The following is a 6,697-nucleotide window of genomic DNA, read 5'->3' on the forward strand; positions in this document are numbered from 1 at the left end:
TCTACACCACTGGCGGTAGATGTTAAAAAAGAAAAGCTTTTGTATAAGCACCCGGAATAACCATGCGCTGTGGGTTGAGCGGGAAGAGCACACTCGCTGCGAGATGACAACCATCGAAGCAACCGGCCGCGGCCACTGCCGCGAGATACCAAAACAAACAACATGGCGGCTGACGGAAGCGGCCGCGCGCGTTTTTTTTGTTTGTTTGTTTGAGCGACTAACCTCCCACCATCGCGTTCGGAAGTGTACTGAACAATGTGATATGATTTGGGGTACGTTAGCGCCGCGCATTGAATCAAAGGATTCGCTAATACTCATTTTGTTTATTAGAGACGAATAAAACGCTTCTTGACGCGTTTTTGCACGTTATTCGTACGCGTCGGCGTCGCGCGGGAGACTTTTTCCCGCCGGCGTCGACGATTCCGCGCGCGCGGCAGCTTCTGCTGCTTTTAAGTTCTACCGTTCTACCTCGGTATGACGCGTGACGAGCGCGGTAGTGAGAGGAGCCTGACGACTTGCCCCAGCCGGCTGGCGCCGCCGGGGATGTTTAGGCTTACCAGGGTGGCGGATATTTGATTGACGCTTTCCCTAGCGGCGCGGATAATGCTTTATAGTGTCGTTTTCGATCCCATTATCAGCTCCTTTCCTGCACAAACGTCTTCGTTTGTGTCTTCACTGATATCTTAAAGAGTGGTTAAAAGCGGTCGCGCACGTCTTCGCGGCTGGTGACGCCGCCATGTTGCCGCCGCCGATCGCGTAGCGCGCAGCATGCGGGTGGAATTCGCGGCAGCGTCAGCGCGGCGCATTTTCGCGAGCAGAAAACACCCCATGCGGTTCACACTTGAGACCATAACTATGGTCGGGGGTCTATGAGGTGGGGACAGCTTTGTCCCCACCTCGTAGATTCCAGACTTCTCGTTTCTCTTGCCGTTACTAGCGGTATATAGACGGTTCGACTTCTATTCTAAGTCGACCCCCCAACATTGGATTGTAAAATTTGAAAAAAATTAAGGGTCGACCTACAATCGTGAATATACGGTAAATATCAGCTGGTACGATCTCGTTGATGGCTAATTATTCGCTGCTGTTCCCAGCGAACACCATACCAGCGGGAAACAGCTGAGCTCAGCTGTGAATTTAACCATAAAGTAGCTGGTGCTAGCACACACTTTCTCTCGGGTATGCATTTCTGAACGATGTCGTTACCGCAACAAATGAACCTAACGTTGTAGATCGAGCTAGTGCTAGGTCATAAGTGAGTGTTTCCTTTTAGCATATTGTTTCAACATAGTCGCATTCTCGCCGGTTGCTAACAGCGGGTATGACGACATTTACCTAGCACAAAAGAAACTCTAGTGTAACGATTTTGTCTTTTCCTCCAGTCTACTGACGATATTGTACGTAAACAAACCACCGCATACTGTTTTTATCAAACCAACAGCGCACGTACGTAGTCCTTCACGGGACAAAGGGTAGTAATCATATTGCACACTGCTGGAGCAAGCTTCGCATCACTTCGCAAGGGCGTTTAAAAAATTGAAGCGGTGCCTTAGCGCATCACCCAGTTTGAAAGCACCAATTTGATGAGCTGAAACGGGGCAGACGTAGAAACACACGTCATAGCTGCGGCACAACACCGCAGAACTTCCACAGAAAAAAAAAAAAGCAAAACGTTCAATGCAGCTGCCCTGGCGCATCACCCATGTGCACCCCAACACGCACCAACTGATCAAATAACAAAACGTACGCGCACACAAACGCATAATCGAACACAAGCGCTGTCCACCGGGCCCTGATGCACGTATGCTGCACGTCGATGGAAATCGCCAACTGATCAGCTGAAACAAGGCGGACACACAAACACATCTTGGAACTTGGAGGTGCCCGCAGTGCATCGAGCCATCATCTCGAGATTCTGCCACGATTCCCCGCCGCCGCTTATCGTAAAACAAACGCTGAGCATGCCACCAAACCCCCATCACAACTGCTTTTCGTAAGAAAAAAAAAAAGAAAGAGAGAGAAAAAAGAAAAGAAAGAAGCAAAATTTTTGTGGCGTTCATTTGGTCTGTTTTTTTATTTTTGTTTATGACGTCACGGGTCTGTGGCTCCGCCCATCAACAGCGCACCGGGATCGCCGGGATCAAGCACTTCTCGTGCCCCGGTTTATTAAGGATGAAAAGGCGCACCGGTGCGGTTTGTCGAGGATGCTATTATAATTAATGGTCTCGATGAGGGGAATGACGTGGGGCAAATACAGAAATGCTTCCTGGCTATTGACGGTGAGATCTTTGAGTGGCGCCCCGTGTCTCTGACGTCGGCTTAGGGATTCGCGCCGCTGTCGTCTGCTACACTCCGCTTGTGTGGGGCAACAGTGCCTGGGCTAGAAATCGCCCGCTTCGTTGCTGTAGTGCGTTAAAAAAACGTATTTCTAGCGACTCAGTTATTTTGCCAGCTTCTGACGCATCTGAATAATTTGAAGCTGTACCCCCACAAGTTTGCAACACACGAAGAGATAGAGAACAACTTTCTTCAGAGTATCGGTCGTGTGTAACTCGTCCTTTCTTATTCGCGAGGATCAGCGATCAGAGCTTCTCGATAAGTATTCACAATGCGTAGGCTTCCCTGCAGTATTTTTGAGATGCTCCTAGAAGACTCAACAGTATAATACTACGTACCAAGCAGCGGCCTCTACACGCTCATCGCACAGCAGGAAATAAAGCGGCTTTCTTCGGTTTCTTTCGTTGTTGTCTTGTATCAGATTAATGTTTCTTGGTTTTTTTTTCTGCCCAACGCATTAATTTTTCTGCGCCGTCACCAACTTCTTATTAGGAGGTTTCGGTGGTTTCGGGATGTTTGGGAGCCTCACAAAGGTCGTGTGGATATTTCCTTCATTTTGTATGGCATACATTCCCTTCTTCACAAATTGGCTTTCATTACGGCTGCGTGCAAGAAGGTGCATATCCGCAGCGTGCTTTGTTTATTCACATGCAAATACAATGAGAAGGTTTGTGCTACGCCACCGCGATCGCGCCCTAAACAACGTGGTCCACAGTACTCAAAGGCGGCTTTTGTGCTCCGAATTTCTATCGTAATTATATCGTTATCATAACGAACTGACTCTCAACTCGAACAATGATGACATGATTACGGTGTTGAAGGCATGATATACTCGCTAACTAACGTAATACCTGCATATATTACAAGACTCGAAACCGAAGAACAATTCCAAGTAGCTCTTTATTGCTTTTCAACCCTTCCAGGCGCGAAGAACAAATCCTATTCTACTCGGGATGGCGTTGTATGATTTGAAGAAAATTACTTGTACTCTCTTGTCCTGGACTGAGGACCCGGCCCACTAACCAGATCGATTTAATTGTTAAACAATGTTTTCCCCTCCTCCTCTTGAGTGCAGTTTTCCGATAACGCATATCCGAATATTCGGAAGATATGGCTGTGCAAAATGTTCCGAAATATCCCTCCAGGTCTTAACAAACATATATGTGTTACTATAACTTTAACGAAGACATGACTCGTTTTGCTCAATAAACCTCCATACTGGTTAAATGCCTGGTATGGAATCAGCACGCGCGTATACAGGGTGTCCCAGCTATCATGCACCAAGGTTTAAAAAAAGAGAAATTGCGTAACTCGAAGAAAACCTAGTGCATAATGTTAGCAGTAATGTGAAGAAGCGGAGAGTAATTTTTTCGTTAATGAGACTTAATTAATTAATTGTAATTAATTATCTAACTCGAGAAATACTGTCCTAATCACTAAAGTGTCAATGAGGCACTTGTAGATAATTACGAGGGGCATCTAACTGCGCTATTTTCAGCGACGAACTAATTGCGTACTCATTTATTCTGACTGATAAAGGAAACCCGCGAAATATGAAAAATACCACGTGACGACGCTTACACGCGCATTGTAAAGCAGCGTCCCCAAACAAAGCTGATTGAAAGCAACTGCTTCGCGTGTTACCCGCCCGAAGAGACTGCGCATCACCTTGATAATAGCATGCATGGAAGGAGCAGCAGCAGCAAGATTCGCGCGACGCGTGTGCAGATAAGGAACAAACTCGGTCGCGATTTCTTCTTTCTTTCTTTTGTCTATTTCATTCTGGCTAACTCAGAGGCAGCCTGTTTGAGGGCGTTGCTTTACGGTGCGCGCGGAGGCGCCGTCACGTGGTATTTTTCATATTTCGCGGGTTTTCTTTATCAGTCAGAATAAATGTGTACGCAATTAGTTCATCGCTGAAAATACCGCAGTTAGATGCCCCTCGTGGTTACCTACAAGTGCCTCATTGACACTTTAGTGATTAGGACAGTATTTCTCGAGTTAGATAATTAATTACAATTAGTTAATTAGGTCTCATTAAAGAAAAAAATACTGCCCGCTTCTGCACAGTACTGCAAACATTATGCACCTGGTTTCTTTCGAGTTACGGCTTTACTCTTTTTTTAAATCTTGGTGCATGATAGCTGGGACACCCTGTATAAACACTGGGTTATTCGGAACTCAACGTACAGTTTTTGCAGCCTATAGTGCATGTCGGCAAACTTTCATGCCTTGACAACGTAAAGTGATGTGACAAAACGCGTTCGAGTGTTCGGCAAGGTTGCAAAAACTGTTTTACCTTACATATGATTACCGGGGACCGTGATGACTTCTGCCAAAGCCGACAGCCCTGAAGGCTTTTTGTTTTGGTCTTCCATTTTCGCTGTTGTCGGTTATTAGCAGCTGACTGTTCCTTTTGTTCGAATGCTTACATGAGAAGCTGACGCCTAGCTCCGACTCTTCGCGCTCCGCACAGGACCGGCTTCGCAAGGAATGGGGTGGCGCCGGCAATGTTTCTCCCGTAGCGGTATCCAAAACTATACTTTGACACCATGGGCTAGTGTATGCGATTTTAGCCTATTATTATGATAAAAGTTACCCACACGCCAATTCTGGTGCGGACAAGCATCAGACGTTGACCGAGCGCAAAGAAACAGCAGGGAGAGCGATCCTGAGTGAAGCAGACGACAAATGCGAGAATCCCTAAGCTGACGTCACGGAGGCGCGCTTCGCAGCGTCGCCTGTGTTCGCGCTCACCGCCAATAGTCATGAGATAGTCATTGAAACGAACACGCCGGGGCAGTGGCTGGGCCAAGACAAAGCGTTTATTGCGATATCGCGGGTTAATGTAGCGTTGTGGGAGAGGGGTTAAGTGGGAGGGGAAGGAGAAAGAGCAGTGGTGATAACGGCGGCTTCGGCTGGCGTGACGTCACAGATACATCAGTCATGGTGAGTCTTATATGGGGTTAAACTTCTAAGTGACCATGCTAGGGCTTGTAGGGTATCAAATTTACGGTCTTGATGAGGAGAATCACGCAAGACAAATAAAAAAAAAGGCTTCGTGGTTCTGATAATGCTGCAGTCATGACGAGTCATAGATTGGGTTAAAATTCAAGGTGAGGCTGCTGAAGCATGTGGGTTATCAAATTTAAGGTTTGAATTAGGGGAATCACGTGGGGCATATAAATAATGTTTCCTGCTTGCAGTCATGGTTAGTCAGATTTGATTAAAATTCTAAATGATTCTGCTAGGTTTGTGGGGTATCAACTTAAAGGTCTCGATGAGGGAAGTCGCGTGGAATAAAGACAGAAATGCGTCCTCCTTATCATCGCGATATCGTCATGGCTAGTCACATGTTGGGTTAAAAGTCAAAGTGATGCTGATATGGCGTGTATAGGGTATCAAAATATGCCTCAGTGAAGGAAGGTAGATCAGATGCAACCATCGGAAATCATGGCACTGAATAATGACCATGTAAGTAAAAGTCTAATTTCATTTTCATTTATTGTCACTTCAAGGCCCGGAGCGTGCGTTACAGAAGGGAGTGAAGTTAATACATAATGCAAACACAGGAAAGGCTATCAAAAACAGGAAAAATCGAGAAAAAAAAACAAGACAAAAATGCAGATAAACAAAACTGTTTTTCTATAGCATTTTTAAATGCAGACAAATCGGTTATGCTAGCAATTGAGGTGGGGAGGTGGTTCCATGCAGTGGTGGTTTTTGGAACGAGTAGAAAAATTCCAGCGGCAGTGTGGAACGAACAATTTATGGAGGTGATCGGTTCGAGACGATGTATATAAAGGTGAAGAGAAAAGTTCACTTCTTAATTCAAGATTGTAAAAATAAATTGTGTTTAGTAGTACTAACCGTGCTAGTTTCCTACGGTGCGAGAGGACAGGAAGGTCGAGAATAGGGCCCCTGATGCCATAGAGTTAGTAAGTGTTGAAGGAAACTATGCCTGGCACCCTATTCTTGACTGCACAAATTCCTGGGAAATCTGGGAATTTGCTGGAAGTCTTTTCCGACTGGCTTTCGATTTCTGTCACGTGTTTCAGGTTGACAAAGTGGTTGTGTGTGCTGTCAACATTTTGACATTTTACAACGTTAAAGGGCACCAGTTCTAAAGTTTACCTTATTTCTCTTTACTGAAAGCACATAATCCTTGGCCGGCAATGAAAAACCAGACAAAGCACCAGACATAACGTAGGGCTGTCTTTGCTATTCGACAACCGCAAGGCCTTAAACACTTAGTAATTTTTCATGTACATGTGGCATTCTTACAAAAAACCAAGTTGTCTCAGATTCCAAGCCTCTATCGGATGCTCCATAAAAGTTTTGGTATTGGTGTCCTTACTGG

This window comes from Haemaphysalis longicornis, unplaced genomic scaffold (assembly GCF_048455015.1).
Source record: "Haemaphysalis longicornis isolate Haplotype H1 unplaced genomic scaffold, Haemaphysalis longicornis Haplotype H1 scaffold_14, whole genome shotgun sequence".
Lineage (NCBI taxonomy): Eukaryota > Metazoa > Arthropoda > Arachnida > Ixodida > Ixodidae > Haemaphysalis > Haemaphysalis longicornis.